The following is a 19,561-nucleotide window of genomic DNA, read 5'->3' on the forward strand; positions in this document are numbered from 1 at the left end:
GTGAGATATTCAACCTATGGTGTGAGATATTCAACCTTTATTGGATGCATAGTTTGTGAATATTTTCATCCATTCTGTAGGATATCTGTTTACTCTGCTGATAGTTTATTTTGTTATGCAGAAGTTCTTTAGTTTAATTAGCTCCCACTTGTCAATTTTTGTTTTTGTTGCAATTACTTTTGGGGACTTCACCATAAATTCTTTGCCCAAGGCTGGTGTCGACAAGGGTATTTCTTAAGTTTTTTTCCAGGATTTTTATAGTTTGAGGACTTACATTTAAATCTGTAATCTATCCTGGGTTAGTTTTTATATATGGTGAAAGATAAGGGTCTAGTTTCATTCTTCTGCATATGGCTAGCCAGTTATCCTAGCACTATTTATTGAATAAAGTGTCCTTTCCCCATTGCTTGTTTTTGTCGGCCTTGTCGAAGGTCAGATGGTTGTAAGTGTGCCGCTTTATTTCTGTTTTCTATTCTGTTCAGTTGGTTTATGTGTCTGTTTCTGTACCAGTACCGTACTGTTTTGGTTACATTAGCGTTGTAGCATAGTTTGAAGTTGAATAATGTGATGCCTTTGGCTTTGCTCTTTTTTGCTTAGGATTGCTTTGGCTGTTTTGGCTCTTTTTTGGTTCCATATGAGTTTTACAATGTATTTTTCTAATTCTGTGAAGAATAATGTAGGAATAACATTGAATCTATAAATTGCTTTGGATAGTATGGCCATTTCTTCCAGTTCATGAGCCTGGGATGTTTTCCCATTTGCTTGTGTTTTCTCTGATTTCTTTCAGCAGTAGTCACACATTTTAAACATGGAGGGGCCCTTGAAGGCAGTGGCCATGTGTGATTGGTTCAGGAAATAGCAGTAATTACTGAAGGAGAACATTAAATACTGATTTTTTTTTTTTTTTTTTTTTTTTTTGGAGACAGAGTCTTCCTCTATCTCCCATGCTGGAGTACAGTGATGTGATCTCGGTTCACTGCAACCTCCGTCTCCCGGGTTCAAGTGATTCTCATGCCTCAGCCTCCCGAGTAGCTGGCATTATATGCGTGTGCCACCGCACCCGGATAATTTTTGTATTTTTAGTAGAGATGGGGTTTCACCATGTTGGCCAGGCTGGTCTTGAACCCCTGATCTCAGGTAATCTGCCTGCCTTAGCCTCCTGAAGTGCTGGGATTACAGGTGTGAGCCACTGTGCCTGGTCTAATTACTGTATTTTTAGTAGAGACAAGGTTTCACTGTGTTGACCAGGCTGGTCTTGAACTCCTGGATCTCAAGTGATCTGCCTGCCTCATCTTACCAAAGTGCTACTCTTTTTTATTATTAATTAATTAATTACTTTTTTTTTTTTTTTTTTGAGGTGGAGTCTCACTCTGTCATCCAGGCTGGAGTGCAGTGGCACATATCCGCTCACTTCAAGCTCTGCCTCCCGGGTTCACGCCATTCTCCTGCCTCAGCCTCCCAAGTAGCTGGGACTACAGGTGCCCACCACCATGCCCGGCTAATTTTTTTGTATTTGTTTAGTAGAGACAGGGTTTCACCGTGTTAACCAGGATGGTCTCGATCTCCTGACCTCGTGATCTGCCTGCCTTGGCCTCCCAAAGTGCTGGGATTACAGGCCTGAGCCACTGTGCCTGGCCTGATTTTTTTTTTTTTTTTTTTTAATGTCTGCAGTTGGAGAGAAGTTGGCATGTGACAAGGAGGCGTTACAGATTCCAGGTCAGGGGAGACATTCGACTGGAGCATTATTTATTTTACCTGAGTGTATTTTACCTGCAAAAGGGATACCTATCTAGAAAACCGCACACAACAACATCCCCAACCTACATCCACTTGGGGGACAGCCGGCGGGCGCCGTGGGAGGGAGCTGGCTTGGTCCAGGAGCCAGGGCCTAGGCTCAGGCCGCTCCTGTTATACATGGCCTTGTTCTCTAACCTTCTGTTTTCTTATCTTCAAATATGGGGGTTGCTTGGCTATGAATTTGTGGTGTCCTGTGGCTCAATAGTCCTTATTTAGAGAAGCAGGTGCCGTGGTGGTTTCCTCAGGTCTCTGAAGGCATCTTGAGCTTTTTGGGCAGAAACTTCACTCATGCTGTGTGTTGCTGGGGACCCAAGTCTGAGTGTCAGTCTGCCAGCAGCAGGGCAACTATGGCCCTCAAAATCTGAAACTTCATGGGCTTCTCTGGTCCTCATAGCTGCTGTGATAATTGTCTCATTCTCCTGGTGCATTTATAACAGGTTTTGTGCACTTTCACGAGAGTATTAGGAAACAATTTTTGTTAAAAATTTAAAAAAAAAAAAAAAAGTCCTTGCCGGAAACCTTATCCTATTTGGAGGCTCAATTGTAAAGAAAGAATAAGGAGAAACATGTTTAATTGCATGAGTATTTTCTACTTTAGTAGAAAGTTTTCTCTACTTCACTAACACTTCGTTTTCCAGCATGATGACCACCAGCACTCCTCATCCCGTCCTCTCTGGCCCTCAGGCCCTGGGGTAGCCCTGTGGCCTGTCTTTCCAGAAATAATGGAATTTGAAGAGAACCTGGGGTCATGGAAGATGAGGGACTTCACAGGGGCAGGCTGTACTTGCATCCAGGTTGTAATAATAGCTGTTAGCTTTGTACTTTGGACACAGATGTAATTTTCTAATGTATACAACAGACTTTCAGAAGTACTACTTATACCATCACCACCACCATCATCACCATCACCATTACCACCATCACCACCATAGCAGTCCCTAGGTAAATAAAGAGAAGCAATCGACCATTTAACCTCTGGGAACTGTTCTTCGGAGTTTCCAAATAAAGGAAGAGGGAAAGTTGTATTGAAAGAGGAATTCCAGCTAATAAACCTTGAAAATGTGATAGGGTTAATACAGTGCCCTTTCCAAACTCCTAAGAAATGACTGTCTGGTTCCAGGCTGTGGTCCTCTGTAACCTCCACTATCACAAAAGGGGAGTTAGACCACGGGTCATAGGGTTGTAAGCCTCCTCTCAGGAAGTACACGGCCAAGTCCTAACCCCAGCCGAGTCCTCACCAGAATCAAATCAGAATCAGACCCAGCCTCAGCTCCATCTGCAACTGACAGGAAGTCCAGGGGCCAGGACATCTGTGAAGCCACACTGCAGGGCTCAGCGAAATCCAGGGCAGAGGGAATTCTACTGGGTAAAAACAACCCCCGTCTTTTTCAAAAAAATGGCAAAAAGAGGAGAAAGGAAAAGGAACTGGGCTGGGTACTGTGGCTCACGCCTGTAATCTCAGCACTTTGGGAGGCCAAGGCGGGCGGATCATTTGAGGTCAGGAGTTTGAGACCAGCCTGGCCAACAGGGTGAAACCCCGTCTCTACTAAAAATACAAAAATTAGCCGGTCATGGTGGTGTGCGCCTGTAATCCCAGCTACTTGGGAGGCTGAGGCAGAAGAATGGCTTGAACCCAGGAGGTGGAGGTTGCAGTGAGCCAAGATTGTACCACTGCACTCCAGCCTGGGCGACAGAGGCTCCGTATCAAAAAAAAAAAAAAAAAAAAAGGAACTGAAGTGACATATTAAATAAACATCGTAAGACTTTATTCAGATCCCAATTCAAACTGTAACTGAGACTGTAAGAAGAAATCCAAACAACCCCAAAACACTTATAGCAGAGAAGTTTGAACATGAATTAGATATTTTAAGGAGTTATTCTTCACAATACTGGTAATGTGTTCTATGTTTTAAAATGCTCTTGACTTTTAAAGATTTGTACTGAGATATTTATGGATGAAGTGATGTGATATCTAGGGTTAGCTTTAAATGGCACAGTTGGGGGTTGTGTCGGTGTACAGATGCAGTTCATTTGGGGACAGGTTGGTGACTGGAAACCAAGTGGTGGGACCTGGGCTCCTGATCCATGTGTCTCTACTTCACAGGGGTGTTGTGCAGGGTTCAGAAGATGTGTTCAGGCACAGAGCTCAGGCTGGCTGGTCACTGTTTTCATTATATGACACACCAGTGTTTCCCAAGCCAGTATCCTTTCCCCCTCTTGCACAGTTATCTTCCATGACCTAATGGCTTAAGACTTTCCCACAAGTCTCCTGTGTGGCATTGAGCCATTGACATCTGGGTGATATCCCCTCAGCGGTGCTACAATGTGTCTTACTTGATGAAATGTTTCACTGAAAACCCACTGAGTTTGTCAACACATGGCACAGTGTTCACAGGCTGCTTTGTAAAACAGTAACACTTGTTTCATAAAGCCTTTAAAGAAATCATCCTGAGTAAAGGGTTGTTTCACGCTAGCCAGGTATATTTTTACTTTTTTTTTTTCCCCCGGGAAAATCATACAACTCTCTCACCAGGGAGATCAGCCTTGATAGGTTTTGTGCATGGAAGGAAATAGGGCCGAGGTGCAGGCATTCAGTGAGCACAGATTGTGATTCAAGAGAGCGAAGCACTTTGGAAAATTAGGAGAGTTAAACAGGGACTTGGACTTGTATGAGGTCCTGAGCTCCCCATCATTGGTGCCATTTAAGTGGCTGGAAGTTAATGTTGTAATGTTCATTCTTAGGGTGTTTGGGAGACTGAGTGCAAATGATGGCAGAGGATGCAGTAATGAAGCCCGCGTTGCATGTGGTGACAAGGTTGTTAGTATAAACCACACTGATGCACAAATATTTTAGGTCAGTGGATCTCAGAGTGTTATCTAAGACCAGCAGCATCAGCATAAGTCTGGGAACTTAGAAATACAAACTCTTTGTCCCCTCTCAGACCTGTTGAATCAGAAATTCTGGGATAGAGCCCCTAAATCTCTCTCCTAATATGCCCTCTTGGTGGTTCTGATGCAAGCTGAAGTTTGTTCAGCCTATTTTAGGAGATGACTTGCCGGGGTGGGGCTGCCACCCGGGGCCACCTTGAGCAATCCTGGGGGTGTTGAGGGTGCTGGGAGCATAAGGTTACTGAGAATTCGGCAGCCTCTGGGGTTTGGGTGACCTGACGTTTATGATTTCTTTCCACCTGAGAAACTCTCATTCTCTGACGCCTTTCTCCTTTCCATCCTGGGCAGATGACTATTGGCTTCTGTCATACGTGCTGTAGAAAATATTCCAATGCCACATTCCTCAATGTGTTTGCCTAGAAAATGCTTTAAGCTTCTCAGTGCAAGGCATTGCCAAATCAGTAGAGGTCCTCAGGTAGGGAACATAAATCTGGAAGAGAAGTGCATGTCTTTAGAGGAAGGCGTCCGCAGCATGGACTTGCCACCCTGGAGCTTCCTTGTCAGGAGGAAGGATTCCTCCAAGGCTTTGCTTTCTGTAGCAGCATGAGGCTTCCTAGGAATAAAAAAGTAGAGTCAGGTAGATAAAAATTATGAGTGGACTAGGCCGTGATTATGGCCCTTTTAATAATGTTAGAGTGACAGGTGTATTAAGTGGGGACATTAGAATTAGAAACTGGCAAGTTTCTACCAATTTGAAATCTACAAATTTAAAGACTAAATTACAGTTGATTTTCATTATTTGTGGATTCCATATTTGAAAATTAGCCTCCTGGATACAATTTATTTATAACCCCAAAGTCAATACCAAGGACAATTTTGTGATCATTTGAAGACATGAGCAGAAAGACTCAAAATTCGGGTTGCCCACCTGCATGTTCCCGTCTAACACTGAACAAAGTAAAGCTCTTCCTTGTTTCAGCTCATACTGCAGACAGGCATCCTTCCCATAGTCTATTTAGTGCTGCAATTCCCCCATTTTTGTGCTTCTGTTGTTGATTTTGCTGTTTAAAATGCAAGTGCAGTGCTGATGTGATGTCCAGTGTCCCTCAGCACAAGAAGACTGTGCTGTGCCTGATGGAGAAAGCAAATGTGTTAGACAATTCTTCCTTCAGGGGCGAGTTACAGCACCAATGGCTGAGAGTTTCATGTTAATGAATCAACAGTATTTATTAACTTAGGGTCTCTCTTTGTCACCCAGACCGGAGTGCTGTGGCATGATCTTGGTTCACTGCAACCTCTGCCTCCCGGGTTCAAGAGATTCTCATGCCCCAGCCTCCCGAGTAGCCAGGATTACAGGCATGCACCACCACTCCTGACAATTTTTACATTTTTAGTAGAGACGGGGTTTCACCATGTTGGGCAGGCTGGTCTTGAACTCCTGACCTCAGGTGATCCACCCGCCTAGGCCTCTCAAAGTGCCGAGATTACAAGTGTGAGTCACTGCACCCGGCCAAGGTTATGTGATGAATTGGTTGGTGAAAACACTGTAACTAGAGCTCGAAGGACCCTAACCCTGTATTTCTCCTAGAGACAGAAGCTCAGTGTTGGTCAAATCAGTGTTTGCAGCGACTTTATAGAATACGACTACCTCCAATAACGAAAATCAACTGTAATTGATTAGGTATTGATTAGGGTCCATAGTAACACAGCCCCATTGTCAGGTTTTCACTTAATGATTCTTTCCCTGAGCTTACTATCTTGAGAGAACAGATCCCAGCCCACTTTCTGGCTGCCTTCTGTGAACCTATGATGGGCAATTCTCCTACAAACCAGAGAGGCAGGGAGAAGAGAGGCACACGGGGGAGGAATTGGGGCAGCGGGCTATCTAGTCTTGGCTCTGGAGTTCTAGGGAGGTAGGAAAGTCGATGGTCCCTCATGGTGGAGTGAAAGCTAAGACAGACCTGGCCTGTGTCCTAGCACTCCCCTCACTGCAAATGGGCTCAGGTGGCCAAGCCTGGTCCTGGGTTTGAACTAGATGAAGTGACAAAGTGCGGATGATAAGGGTTCCTTGCTCAGCAGGCTGCTATGAGGATGGAGAGAGAGTACAAGCAAATCATGTTGCATTATGTCAGGAATAGAGTGGATGTGGAATAACTTGCTGTGACAGTGATCGTTACTGGTATTAATGCAGGGGCAACAAGGCGGGTGATTGCTGCTTGCATGTCACTTACTACGCATTTGGCTCCACATCCAGGCAGAACGTGTCATTTAAAGGGATCAGATTTACAAGTGATTATTGAACTGAAATATCAGTTAACTTGCGGAATCCTGAACCTTTCACTTTAGAATTCCATTGTGTCTGAAAATAGCTAAAAGTAGCCACCTGTCTTTGACGTACCATCCCATCCTGTCTTTGAGTTCTCTCTAGGGTGTGGGGTTCCCTGTCCTGTTTTCACATAATGTGCATCTACAATGAGCCATTGAAATTTCCCATTTGGGGTTCCTCATAGTGTACGAAAGCTTAAAGATACTTAGGAATAATCGGAGCATAGAAATCCTCTGGACTCTGCCCCAGCTGCCTTACAGAAACTTAATGAGTTTTACCGACTGCCTCGTGCAAGGCTCTCAAAGACCTCAGTGTTCACAGCAGTAACGAATCCTTTTTTTGCTCACATTTCATTGATTTCTGCAGTATTTTATTAAACTCTGCAATTACAATAACTGGTACAACCGGCGTTTGGAGGGTTGGGAGCAGACACAGTGGTCATTTGGCCAGCTTTTGACAGAAGATTCTACACAGTGCGGGACTGCAGAGCCCAGCCTGCTGGCTCCAGGCATGCGGTGGGCATGCAGTGCCCGGCTCCTCAGTAGTTATAATGATATTCCTGGATGGGGTGGTGAGGAAGGCCCTTGGGCCCCTTCAGTCTTCATCTAGTTCCTACTTTTGCACGGCTAGAGTCTTGGCTGACTGAGCCCCTCAGTGGGAGCAGGGACAGCCAATTCTCCAGTGCTCCTTTGTGGAGCCCAGCCAGCTGGCTCAGGGCATGCATTCCATATTGTCTCACGGAACCAACAGGGAGACAGCGGATCCATGGTTGGTGGGAAGCCTATAGAGGTGGTTTTGGAGTGACCTCATTTATGTGGTTCTTGGAGGGCAAGATGCAGTTTCATTCCAACCAGTAAGCAGAAAAGACTCACACGCGAATGTGGCTTTGCTCAGTCTGGTTCAGCTTCCAGTATACTCATTTCTCGACATACAGCACTTAATGCAGGGCTCACTGTCTTATATTTACGCCCACCCATGTCCCCTCATCTCACCGTAAGCTTCCCAAAGGCGGGAATATGCTCTTTCCTGTTTTATTTTCAACTTCAGCGTTTTCAGTGAGGCTGGACACATACAAACAGCTGGAAAATAAAATTTGAAGTTAATTGCTCAATAAACTTATTTTCTCATGGGGGGATCTATAGATCTGTAATATTAAGTTATATGATGCACATAAAACCTCTCTGGTTTAGAGCACATCCTCCTTCAGCTTCATTGGAAGTTACTAGGTGGAGGAAGAGCTGAAAGTCGTTGGATATTTTGTGTCTCAATGCTCCTGCTGTTCCTCCTCTTTCAGTATTTTGGCATGCCCATTAAATTGTCCAATCTTCCTAGTTATATTAGCCAGTTTTACTTACTGGATTGTTTTCCCCGCTGTCCCTCCCTTTTATTTAACATACATTCAGTAGGAGGAGGCAATGTTTCCACGTGTGTCTAGGGGCCGTTCCAGCCCCACACCTTATGCCACTCCTTGCTCTACTACTGCTGTTCACAGTCAGGCTGGCTTCCTGCTGGGAGAGGGTAAAGTGAGGGTAGTGCTGGGCAGCAGGTGAGCATCTCCAGGCCACCTGCCCATCCTGGGAGCTGAAGGTTGCTCCTGGCAGTAACATTTCCCAAACACCCACCAGGCATCTCAGAGCTTTCAGATGGCGTCTTGGTCAGCTTGGGCTGCCAAGACAAAGCACCACCCCGGGTGGCTGCAGCAATGGGGCACTTATCACCCTCGGTCCTGGAGGCTGGAAGGCTGAGATCAGGGTGTCTGCAGGGTTGGATTCTCCTGAGGGCTTTCTTATTGGCTTGTAGGCAGCTGTTTTCTCCCTGTGTCCTCACATGGCTGCCCCTCTGTGTGTGTCTGTGTCCTAATCTCCCCTTCTTATAAAGACACCACTTGGCCGGGCGTGGTGGCTCAAGCCTGTAATCCCAGCACTTTGGGAGGCCGAGACGGGCAGATCACAGAGTCAGGAGATCGAGACCATCCTGGCTAACGCAGTGAAACCCCGTCTCTACTAAAAAATACAAAAAACTAGCCGGGCGAGGTGGCAGGCGCCTGTAGTCCCAGCTACTCGGGAGGCTGAGGCAGGAGAATGGCGTGAACCCAGGAGGCGGAGCTTGCAGTGAGCTGAGATCCGGCCTCTGTCACCCCAGCCTGGGCGACAGAGCGAGACTCCGTCTCAAAAAAAAAAAAAAAAAAAAAAAAAAAAAAAAAAAAAAAGACACCGCTCCTACTGGATTAGGGCCACCCTAATGGTGTCATTTTAACTTAATCACTTCTTTAAAGACACTGTTTCCAAACTGTCACCCTCTGAGGTCCTGAGCACTAGGACTTCAACATATGGATGTTTGTGGGAATGCATTTCAGCCACTAACAGATGGTACCAGGCATTTTGTCAGTCTCCAGTGGGGAGGGGGACGGTGCTGCCTTTGCCAGATATGGTGGGTAATAAATCATAAACTTGAAGTAATGGTCTTGATTATGGAACAGATGAATCCTCTCTTCCACTGCCCTGCCCCTCTTTCGTTAATCATTCAGTTTATAAGTATTTATGTCCTGGAGACCTCTGATGCACCAGGCACTGGGCCCTTTGTGGGGATGTGGGGGCCTGCCGTGGTTCTCTTGTGGGGGAATTTACATTCTAGGACACTGTAGTGGCATAGTCCACTTGGTGCCTGAAACTGACCTGGGAGGGGACGAGGGTGCTTGCAGAGACGGTTGGAGGTGCCGTTTCCCCCTCTGCTCTGTTCTCTGGGACATTGGTTTCATAACTAACCAGACACTTCAAGTCCCTTTACCTTTGACAAGATAGTTTCTTTCTTGGAAAGGGGATAAAATATGCTTAAATAGAAAAAGATGGAATTGGTTTCACGTTTTGTATGTTTTCTCTTCTCTGGGATGATGCATGTGGTCCTGGAAGTCACAGCACTTTCTAGAGGAAGTCCTAGCGATGTGGACCTCAAAGCATGTGGCATCTCTGGGTGTTTATCCCGAGGCAGCCACTAAGAATGTTCACATTTTAAACTATAGAATGTTTCTCATAGCATCATTCATAAGAGTGGAAAATTGGAGACCAAAAAACATGCCGTTAAAGGGGGATTATGTTCCATCTGGACAATCGGGTACCATGCCACTATTAAAAATTGCAGTGCAGAAGAAAATATAGTGATATGGACATAAAGCACCATTTGGCTTTTAAATAAGTATGGGTGGAAGAAATTCAGTAGGGGTCCATCCTGTTTGGCTAAAGTTGGTTATCTTGGGATATGGGAGGGAGGGAGAGGCTGATTCTGTCTGCTTCTTTTTGTATATGTCTACTTTCTAAATTTTCTGTAACAGAGTAACTTATATCATAAGCATGAAGGTAAGTGGTACTCGTTATTTAAAAAGCTGGGTCTCAGAGCTCGCTTCCCAAGGGCAGTGAGGCCCTGATCTTCAGCCACAGGGATCTACACAGGCTCCTCAGATGGCCTGGCGCCTGCGTGCCTGGGGTCTGACTCCCGAGCTGCAAGCCCGCACTTGCGGGAGGGGCTGGGGGGACTGCTCGTTCCTCATGCAGAAGCCTTCGTCTGTGGTCGGCTTCTGCTCACGGGAATCGGCTTGAGCAGCCCCGTTTTTCACCGCTCATCCCAGTGCAGACTGATTTTATTTCATCTTGTTTTATATAACATTTTATTATCATTTTCAGATCCAATTTGTACAGGACATCTAATCTCTCTGAGATAGAAATGAGGCGAAAAAAAGGTTGGGGCATCCAGGAGGTACGGCATTCTAAACTCGAGCCACTGACTCGTGAGGCACTTCCAGATGGAAGCCTCAGAGGTTAAAGGACGCATCTGTCCCCATGTTTAAAAGGGAAGTGGATGCCCTGTGCTCAGCTAGTGAAGCTGCCCTTTGGCAGAGCCCCAGGTGACTGACGTGTGTGTGGGAGTGGGGAGGAGCCGTGGGCCCTGGCCTAGAGCACTGATCCTGGGCAGATGTGGCCTCAGCTGACTAACCAGATGACCTTGGATAGGTCTGTTAGATACCAAGGACATTATTTCCTCATCTGTAAGAAATTGAGTAAGATCGCTCTTGTTTCTGTGTAGTGTAAACGTCATGTATGTGGCATATTGACATTATTTTAGAATGAGACACATTGTCTCAATAGGTTTTAGGATTGACCTGAGCAGACTTCCTTTTTTTTGGTGCCTCAGACTACATCCTCTTCCCAGAGTCTCCTGATAGGCTCAGGCTTCTGCTTGTGAGCTGCTAGGAGCAAGTGCGGGGTGCTCCTCAGGACAGCGCTGGGTCCCTGTCATTGTCCCTCTTTTTACACATGAGGACACTGAGGGGACAGGGCTCACTGACTGCCCAGAGTACCCTGTCTGTAGAGCAGAGCTAGGATTTGAGCCGGGCTCCCTGCCTCCAAGTCCTTTCCCATGGTCCTTCAACTGTAATACGCTCTGCGTCTGCAGAAGGGATGAGTGGTGGCGGATTGGTGGAGGGCACCATAGTGTGTAGTGGTTGGAGGGGACTGATTCGGAGTTCCACGGAAATAGGGACCATTCTAGGTGCTTGAGTGGCAAGAAACCATGGTGATGATGGGTTTTTGATAGCTTGGGTTTCAGAAGTGGTAACGAAGTTAATTTGGTGGAGAAAGTGGGAAGATGAAATGGAGAGTGATTAGGAGGAGTGGCCTCTTGGAGGCTGTTGACGCTATTTGAAGTGAGAAGGGCCTGTCTCTGAGATAGGTTGCCTGTCCATGGCATGTGTGTGGAAGTGGGGAGGAGCTGTGGGCCCTGGCCTACAGCACTGCTCCTGGCCATACGTGGCTTCTGTTGACTAACCAGATGACCTTGGACAGGTCAATTAGTTATCAAGGACATCATTTCCACACCTGTAAATAGAGAACATTTCAGTGAGGAATTGGGTAAGATCACTTACACATCCCCACTCCATCTTCAGTGGAATTACCCAGCTAGCTTAGAATGAACCATGGCAGGAGTATTTACACCACAGGAATGGACAGAGGATACATTGAGGTGGTTGCCTCTCCCCTCCTCTCCCCTCTCCTCTCCTCTCCTCTACCAGCACACCTCCAGGGAGAATGATATGGGAAGAATTGGGCCCACACTGAATATTTTAAAAGTCATTTATAAAGAAAGTGAGATTATCATTTTCTTAAAAGAAAGGGGTAAGGTAGGGAGAGAGAAAGTTACTAGGCTACTGAATTGTCCTACACAATGGGAGTCCTTGGAAGACAGTCTCGTTAATGTCATTCACTGATTCTCATAACCTTCGAAAGGACTGAGAAACACCCGAGAAGGAAGAGCTGAAAGCGTCCTTGAGGAACCAGGACCCGTTGTTACCCAGCTGGTTCTTACTCTTGGAGCTCCGTATGTGGAGGGGGTTGGCTGAGGTGAGCATCAGGCGCTGGGCAGTGAATGTCTGTTGTAAGTGTGCTTGCCAGGCCTGGACGTGTACGTGCTGGTCCTTGCACATTCCCTGTTGCTGTCTCAGCATCATTTACTTCCTCATCTTCAGGGAACCTGATTCTGTTGGCTTTGTCTTCCTTCTCCTCACATCCTGAATGGATGTCCTCCTGGCCCCCGTTGACTGCCCCAATAGTAATAATGTAATATACTAGTAAAAGCTGGCACGCGTTGAGCATGCGAGGTGTTCCAGGCACGGTATTAAGCATTTTGCATGCTTACCTTACTTGATCTCCCCAGAACTCTGCATTATGTGCCATTTCCACCCCCATTCTCCAGGTGGGGAATCTGAGGCTTCTAGAGGAAGAGTATCAGGGGGGATGCTGGTGAGTGTTTAACAGAGACTTTCCAGGTAAAAGCTCAGTCAGCAGTGTTTGCTGATTTCTTTGGTATAAATACTCCCCCCACTGCTGATTTCGACCTCTGACCTGATGTCTGGGAAGTGCAGCCTGGGTTCCTGGAGCCTGCTGGAGCCACTCCTGATGCCACTAATGGATGAGGTCCAGGTCAGCAGCTGTCTGCTCTTGGACCTGACATTTCCACCTATCTCGTTCACTGCCCAGTGTTCCCCTTCCATTAATCTTACTGCTGCTACCACTAAACCTGGTTAAAAACAATTGGGATTGTGTCACTCCCCTATGCAGAAACTTTTGAAGGACAGGACACCTTTCACAGTCATGAATTCATCATCTGGCATTTGGGCTCCATGAGCCCTGGCTTGATCCTCTTTCTCATGCATCCTGTGAGCATGGCGTGTGCCACTCCTGGCTGCCCCACCCACCACACACACACGCCAGATTTCTCTGCCCAGATTCTGTCCCCTGGAGGAATTTGCTCCTTCTACCCCACCTCTGCCACAGGTGCCCACTTCGTATCAGATGATTTCCCGCCGTCGTGGCCTATCCCAAGAGCTGCCCCGATGGATCCACAAAGTGGCTGGGGTTTCTAGAGCTGGAGATGAGCTCTTGTTCTCCCAGGTGCCCATCACCGCCACCTCTGGCACTGCCTTCTCTCTCCTTTATGGGGTCTTAAATGTGTACTTATCTGGCACCTCCAGGACAGGATTGTCATCCATTCAGTTTTCAGTCCGTCCTGGTCTTTCCTCTCTGTCACACTTGTGTTCTCCCTGCAGTGCCTGAAATGGGCTAGCCCTCCTGCAAATACTTGTTTGCATTCGTGGATATGAAAGGGAAGCAGGGCTGCTCAGAGCCCTCTCTGCTTGTTCTTTCCTGGATTATCCATGTGAATCTGATTACTGCAGGCTAAGCTCCAGGTTAAGGCTGCTCTGTTAGTGTCAGTGCAATTCATTAGGTCTTCATTCTAAAGCAAAAGCCCTACTGTGCCCTTCTGGGTGTGGAGGCCGGTATGGTCCTGGCCTTAGTTGGGGTGATCCTCTCAGCATTCTCTGGGCAGCCCCTTTGCCCATCAGAGCTGGCCAGGCTGGGGTGGGTGAATTAGGCCCTTCCCTCAGCCTTGCAAACATTGAGCTGTGGTATGGAACCAGCTGCCTGCAGGGCCAGGGACCTATCTCTGTGGCCCATGGTGGCCAGCATCTGTGGGTCTTGCCCCCCTCAGCACCCGCGACATCCCATGTGGACAGGACCAGGTGTCTGTATGCTAGGGGTTTGGTGGGACAGTCCGTGGAATGCCTGTGCTGTGCCCTGAGGGGCTGGTCTCCAGGCTCTCTGCAGGGGGATCTGTGTGTTTGTGTGGGACATCTAACAGGACAGAACGCAGCGCTGCAGGGCACACTCCAGGGTGAACTCAGCATACATAACCCCTCCCACCTGCCACAGAGCACTTTCAGACTCCTGAGATGACTGACGTTAACACGGGCTCATTAACAATATTGTCACCTTCTAGAGAAGGCGCATTTGCTTCCCAGGCCGCCCTTGCTGACTTGCTGACCTATGGCTGGGAGCCCCCTGCCTGGCTCTGCCTGGCTGTTTGCTGCCTGCGGTTGAGGACACTCCCATTGGGGTGCTTTGGGAGAGCTGGCTCTCTAGGGCTTGGCCTGTTTTCTGTCACCATGAAGTAAGGAATAAACTGGTCTGTCCTCAGGGCGCCACACCCTGCCCAGCTGTTGCCCCCCAGAGCAGCCTCTCCCCACGGCCTTTCCTCCATTGTAAAATGCTGGGCGTTGGACTGGAAACAAGCATGCAACCTCCTCTCTCCCCGAGGGCTGATGATGAGTGCTGCTGGCTTGGTCTTGGTGCCTTGCGGCATCTTCTTAGTCCCCACAGAGATCCTGGGAGGCTGGTGGTGTCGTCAACTCGTTTCACGGAGGTGGAAACCAATGCTCAGAGGAGTTAAAGTCCTGTTTAGTGTCTCCGGGTCTGATGACTGTGGCCAGTAAAGGGACAGGTGGTCCTATTTTGACCCCTTGCCGTCACTGCTCTGTCTGCCCCTGCCAAATGGTGGGCAGGTGGCAGGAAGCGCAGGCCGCCCTGTGGAGCTGAGCCTGGTCTGAGCAGTGCACCCCTGGCTAGTTATAAACTGGGTCCCCCACTTTGTGTTCAGCCTGGAAGGAGACACCACATGGTTTCCAGTGGAAAAGGGTGCCCCCAGAACACCCTGCCCACTGATACGGTTATGCTGGGGGCCCAGCGAGGCCCTCCCCACCTCCCCTCCCTTGGTCCACTTTTCTATGTGAAGAAATGTTTTCATTATGAAATAGCTGATGAAAATAAAAGAATGTAAGTGCACGTAAGATGTTACAAAAAAGCATGCACAAATCTCCCTGTCAGTTAAAGGGACGTGACTGACCATGTAGTCATGAGATCAGTAAGACCAGTTTCAACAGCTGCCTGGGTGAATCTAACAGCTGAGGACACGATGTGGCCCGGGCTGGCCGCCCTTCCTCTCAGCTCTGAGTGCTAAGTGAGTAATTAAACCCACCTCAGGCAGTTCCGGGGGCCTTTGAAGTCCCTGTGTCACTAAGATCTGCCGTGTATCCAGCCTCCATCTCCCGTTTTGTAACTCAGAACCTGTCTGGGGCCTCATTCCCATAACAGAGGTTTCACTGCATACCTTTCCTTCTCTCTGGCCCGGCCACTCTGTCTTTAACCCTGTTTTTGTGTTGTTTCTTGGTTTGGTTTTTATTTTAAAAACTTTATTTAATTATGTCGAATTCATTCGATGAGTCATCTCAAATTCTATTTGGAATGAAGTGGAGCAAAAATGAACTAAGGAAGGAAGTGGTAAAGGAGAGAATGGGGGTGGGGGAGAGGAAGGAAAGAGGGAGGGAGGAAGGCCAGTGGGCATCAGGCATCTGTTATCTGGGATACAGAGGTGAGTAACCCACCCTCCCAGCAACTCGAAGTAGGTTTTGTTTTTCCTGAGGGAACTTTTGAGAAGCCACTTTTGTGCCCCCCACGTCTAACTCCTAGAGGCGGTTCTCCTTAGTGGCTGGTCCCCAGGAAGGCACAGCCACTCAGCTTCCTTGTCAGAGGGCTCTCCCCGCGAGCGCTGTTCTTGTTCCTGTCCCCGCAGGCCCTTGGCAGGCTGGCCCTCAGCCCCAGGCAGACATTGCCCTGTGAGCTCCGTGCCTGCGTGCTCACTCTGGGACCGGGCACACCTGCCCACTGCTCCTGGCTGTGGTCCTGGGGACTCCCACGCTTACCAGGCTCTCCCACCTGGTGGGCTGTTCCAGCTGCCTCCTTTATGCCCAGAGCTGCCGAGACATTAACGTGAAGAGGGGTGTGCTTGACTAAAGCAGGGGAAGGAGCAAAACGTAGGAGGAGCTGTTTCTGGAAGGGAAAAGCAGCCCTGGCCGGTGGCCTCTTCCCAGGCCCAGCAAAGTAAGTTCCCAGCTCCCCATGTGCCGCCTCTCAACCAGGCTGGCACTGGGCACTTTGTCTGTCCCTGGCCGCCCTCCTCTGTGACCTCCAGTACTGGCTACTTTGCAGTGAAGGGGCATTTCCACGTCATTTTCCCCCTCTCACCTCAATGCTGCAGATGTTCGGTGGGACCTTCTGTCCTGAGGAGCGTCCGCCCCACCTGCCCCTTCTTGGGAAATTTATTTGTGAGAAGAGCAAAGGGGAGCTTCCGACTTCTTGGGAAATGCTCACATCTCTGTGTCCTCCCCGACCGTGGCTTACCTCTCCCTGCTGCCAGTCTTCCTGAGCTGCCTCTTTCCATATGGTTCCAAACCAGCCTGAGCTCCTGGCCAGGGAGGCAGGATCCTGTGACTATTTAGTTACAAATAAATAGAGATATAATCTTAGCCTGTTGTTTCTCATAGTTGAACATGAAGGCAAAATGACAAGATGACTTTATTTTAGTTTCCCAGCCTCCATGGGGTGTATTTTCTCCGGCAGTTCCTAACGATTGCTGCTTATGTTTACAAGCATTAAGCAGAAAATCAAGTTGGGCAATCCTGATAATTAATTGGTTTCTGGCATTCTTGTTCTGGAAGGGAAAAAATGTCTTATTAGCGGTGTGGCTTTGGGAAAATCACTTGCCCTCTCTGAGCCTTGTTTCTCCTACTGTCAACTGGGCATTGTGGTCACAGCTGGTTTTGTGATCTAAGGGGGAATCCCAATAACTTATGGATAAAGTGCATTTCCAGGGCCTCACACAGGCCTGACACAGAAATAAGATGATGGAATAAGTAGCTAGTATTTCCTTGGCACTTATTAGTGGCCAGGCACTGTTCTAAGCCCTATGTATATGTTTCCTTATTTAATCATTCCAAGAATGCTGTTTTTATCTCCCTTTTCTAGATGAGGAAACTGAGTCACACAGAGGGCAAGTAAATTCCCAAGATCAGACAGTTTACTCGAGCAGTGGAGCTGGCTGCCTACCCAGGCATTAGTATTCCAAAGAGTGTGCGCTGAACCCCTAACTCGTATGTGCTGGGTGGTGGAGGAATCAATGAAGGATAAGCAAATAAATGCCTTGAAATTTGCCAACTGAATGTTGTTCAGGTTGTTGCTTTTGAAAAAGGTTTTACATTTATTTCTTCTCCATTTGCCTGGAGAAACAAAAACAGAATGTGCAGTGGTATCTCACCCCAACCTGTTTAATTGTCTCCACCCCGTACATAGCCCGGCAGCTGTGATCTGTGTCTCTCGTCACCAGGCCCTGCATAGTCCTGCTTCCTTGTGGATTTGTCCATGGCTTTTGTTTCTTTTGATTTATTTATTTGAGACAGAGTCTCACTCTATTGCCCAGGCTGGAGTGCAGTGGCACCATCTCGGCTCACTGCAATCTCTACCTCCCAGATTGGAGCGATTTTCCTGCCTCAGCCTCCTGAGTAACTGGGACTACAGGCGCACACCACCATACCCGGCTAATTTTTTGTATTTTTAGTAGAGACAGGGTTTCCCCATGTTGACCAGGTTGGTCTCGAACTCCTGGCCTCAAGTGATCCACCTGCCACCACCTCCCAAAGGGCTGGGATTACAGACGTGAGCTACTGCGCCTGGCCTTTTGTTTCTTTTTACAGAGCTGTTTACAGTGCTAGTTTTCAGGCCTGATCAGTCTGCTAGGAGCAGCGCACAGGTCCTGGGGACACCCAGAGGAGCTGATATTCTCACTGCAGGCTTAGGTCTTGCTGGGATTCCTAACATGACATCCATAAAAGGGCTTCTTTTTCTTTTTTTTTTTTTAGACAAAGTCTCAGGCTGGAGTGCAGTGGCACGATCTCAGCTCACTGCAACCTCCGCCTCCTGGGTTCAAATAATCCTTCTGCCTCAGTCACCCAAGTAGCTGGGATTACAGGCATCTGCCACGACACCCGGCTAATTTTTTTTTTTTTTTTGAGATGGGGTCTCACTCTGTTGCCCAGGCTGGAGTGCAGTGGCCGGATCTCAGCTCACTGCAAGCTCCGCCTCCTGGGTTTATACCATTCTCCTGCCTCAGCCTCCCGAGTAGCTGGGACTACAGGCGCCCGCCACCACACCCGGCTAATTTTTTGTATTTTTTTGGTAGAGACGGGGTTTCACCGTGTTAGCCAGGATGGTCTCGATCTCCTGACCTCGTGATCTGCCCGTCTCGGCCTCCCAAAGTGCTGGGATTACAGGCTTGAGCCACTGCACCCGGCTGACATTCGGCTAATTTTTGTATTTTTGGTAGAGACGGGGTTTCACCGTGTTGGCCAGGCTCGTCTTAAACTCCTGACCTCATGATCCCTTGCCTTGGCCTCCCAAAGTGCTGAGATTACAGGTGTGAGCCACCATGCCCTGCCAAGGGCTTCTTTTCTTTCCTCTTCACCAAAAGCCAGTGAGGACAAGGAGAGGCAGGGAGCGGGGTGCCATGTTTAATCTACCCTGGCTCAAGGATCCTGGCACTGCCCTGCCCCCATATTGGCCCCTGGTTAAGCATGAGCAAAGGTCAGTGCTAGTCACTGCTTTGGCCAGCCCGGACTGTAGCTAGAGGCCTGGCAGAGAGTGGAGACCTGCTTTCTGCCAGTGGTCAGAGCCTCCCTGGGAAGAGGGATGGTCACCTCTGCTCCAGGGTCTTGGTCTTAGGGAGGCAGAGATGCTAAGGGGACAGCTTCTTAAAGGGTAGTCTTGGGGAATTACATGCGAAACCACTTAAAGAATGTGTATTACCATTTTCAGTACTTGAGTAGGCACAGGATACTGAGTTCAGCTCAGTGGGTGAGAAAAATCCGTCGTTTATAGACATGTGTATCCAAGCCACACTGTTAGCCTTTACCAAGCTCTCAAGCTGATACTTAACCACCTTGCTATTCTGTGGGCACTGCCTTCCTAAATAGGCCCCATTTATTCCACGTTATAGCCTTGGGAAGGAGCAGATGTCACTGCTTTTCATCCTACTCTTCTTTTAGATAAGCCTGTTAAAGTCGATGGGTACATTTATTTTTGTTAATCCAAAACTAAAGCTAACTAGCTGTCTGTTACTAAAATCTAACAATAGCATCCTCATGCCTCTTCAGATGGCCAGATGACTCCGTAGCCACTTTGGGGTTAGTGGTTCATTTCTTCCTTTCTTCATTCTGCAGACTGCTGTGCTGGGCGGCTGCTGTGTGCAGGGTGCAGCCCGAGAGCCTAGAGATAGCTCTGGGAGCTGGACTGCCAGCGTCTCTGCTGGATCTACATGGGAGGGGGCTGTAGAGCT

General features: G+C 48.1%; 1 protein-coding gene across 19 annotated transcripts in view; it reads left to right on the forward strand.

Moving 5' to 3' along the window:
- The window catches only part of TNS3 (tensin 3), a 331,575-nt gene that overhangs the window by 140,837 nt on the left and 171,177 nt on the right, over window positions 1–19,561 (forward strand). Inside the window, exon 1 of one of the 19 annotated variants that reach the window (XM_073008872.1) lies at window positions 15,746–15,766. The exons of 17 other annotated variants lie outside the window; for them this stretch is intronic. The gene's annotated coding sequence lies outside the window, so the exon portion shown is untranslated. Of the gene's footprint in view, window positions 1–15,745; window positions 15,767–15,971; window positions 16,276–19,561 lie in introns of those variants that run through there. One more of the 19 variants, XM_037995537.2, reaches the window with a different exon arrangement.

The sequence above is a fragment of the Chlorocebus sabaeus genome, chromosome 21, assembly GCF_047675955.1.
Source record: "Chlorocebus sabaeus isolate Y175 chromosome 21, mChlSab1.0.hap1, whole genome shotgun sequence".
NCBI classification, from domain to species: domain Eukaryota; kingdom Metazoa; phylum Chordata; class Mammalia; order Primates; family Cercopithecidae; genus Chlorocebus; species Chlorocebus sabaeus.